Source organism: Nannochloropsis gaditana (assembly GCF_000240725.1).
Source record: "Nannochloropsis gaditana CCMP526 unplaced genomic scaffold scaffold264, whole genome shotgun sequence".
Lineage (NCBI taxonomy): Eukaryota > Eustigmatophyceae > Eustigmatales > Monodopsidaceae > Microchloropsis > Microchloropsis gaditana.
This window is the reverse complement of record NW_005803689.1, coordinates 28,071-30,138: the sequence shown is the minus strand read 5'-3', so window position 1 is coordinate 30,138 and position 2,068 is coordinate 28,071.

Genomic DNA, 2,068 nt, shown 5'->3' with positions numbered 1-2,068 from the left:
CCCCAGGCGGAGCAGAACTACGAGGCGCTCAAAAAGTACGGGCACGACCTAGTGGCAGACGCGGAGGAGAGCAAGCTGGACCCCGTGATTGGGCGCGACGAGGAGATCCGACGAGTCATTCAGGTGGAAGGGGGAAGGAGGAAAGGAAAGAGGAGGGCGGGAAAGGGTGTGTGTGTATTGAGGTTGAGGGCTTGAACCGGTGTTTACTGAGCGCTTAAAGGGCTTTTCGCACTCAAGGCCTTGTCCTGATCCTGCGCTCTTTCTTCCTTGCTTGCTTCTCTCTTCCTTCCTCTCTCCCTCCCTTTCTTCCTGTCTGCGCCCTCCAGGTGCTGTCTCGTCGCACGAAGAACAACCCGGTGCTCATCGGGGAGCCGGGCGTGGGCAAGACTGCCATCGTGGAGGGGCTGGCGCAGAGGATAGTGGCCGGCGACGTCCCTGAGTCTCTCAAGAGCCGGCGGTGAGGGCGGGGGCGAGGGCGCGGGCGAGGGCGGGGGCGAGGCCGAGGGAGGACGGGGGAGGGCAGGCGTCGCGCGGGTCTTCGTGTGATGATATTTTGTTCCCCCCCCGACAGTGTCATCGCCCTGGACATGGGGGCCCTGATCGCGGGAGCCTCGTACCGTGGCGAGTTCGAAGACCGTCTAAAGAGCGTGCTCAAGGAGGTGGGTGCCCTACCCCTTCCTTCCTTCCTTCCTCCCTTCCTCCCTTCCTTCCCCCTCCCTCCCTTCCCCTCTCCGGCGACCATTTAGACTCACGCCTTGCCTCTCTTCCAGGTCAAGGACGCCCACGGGAACATTGTGCTCTTCATCGGTAGGTCCCATCCTACAGTCTTCACCATCGCTCCATGACTTGCTCATGAAGACACCCTCCTTCCCTCCCTCCCTCCCTCCCTTCCTCCCTCCCTCTCCTACCCCTAGACGAGATCCACCTCGTCCTGGGCGCCGGCCGTGGCGACGGTGCGATGGACGCAGCGAATCTGCTCAAGCCTATGCTGGCCCGAGGTGAACTTCGGTGCATCGGAGCCACCACCTTGAAGGAGTACCGGTGAGGGGGGGCGGGGGCGGTGAGATGGGAGCTTGTGGAGGCTTGTGGATGCGCGGCCTGGGGCTTACATCCACCTTTGTTTGCCCCTTCCCTCTGCCCCTCCCCAGCCAGCACGTGGAGAAAGACCCTGCCTTCGAGCGCCGCTTCCAGCCCGTTCTGGTCGGGGAGCCCTCGGTCCCGGCCACCATCTCCATCCTGCGCGGCCTCAAAGAGCGGTACGAGAGCCACCACGGCATTCGCATTACGGACGCCGCTCTTGTCCTCGCCGCGAAACTCGCGGACCGCTACATTCAGGTAAGCGCTTGACCCTCCCGTTTCCTTCCCTTCGCCTGCCCTCCTGCCTGGGTGCCTCGCGGCCTTGCCTTGTGTCTAGGCACCCGATTTAAGTCCCGCACACAAGTCTTTGACCTCCCTTCCCTCCCCTCCAGAACCGGTTCCTCCCCGACAAGGCCATCGACCTGGTCGACGAGGCCTGCTCAATGATCCGCGTCCAGCTCGACTCCCGGCCGGAGGTAGGGGGGGGGGAGAGATGGGAGGGAGGCGGCCCCTCGAGCCGTGTGCCGCTTCTGGAGTCCGCATTCCGCCCACGCGCGTCATCTCTTCCTCGAACCCGCTCTCTGTCTCCTGAACAGCGAATCGACCAGCTCGAGAGGGCGTTGCTGCAGCTGGAGGTGGAGGCGACGGCCCTGCAGCGCGAGGAGGACGCGCAGTCCAAGGCCCGCCTGACCGAGGTGCGTGAGCGCCCGCCCGTCCCCCCGCCCCTCCCTCCCTGGATGAATCACGCACCGTCCCCTCTTCGCCCACCTGGCAGGTGGAGAAGGAGATGGCCAGCATCAAGGACGAGCTGCAGCCCCTCCAGCTCCGCTACCAAGCCGAGAAGTCCCAAGTGAACGAGCAGCACCGGCTTCAGAACAAGGTAGGAGGCACTCCACGCCCTCTCGGCCGGTCTCCCTCCATCCGCCTGCCGCCGCTCCTGCTGACCTTGTCCCCCCCTCCCCCCCCTTCTTCAGGTCCTGGAGCTCCAACG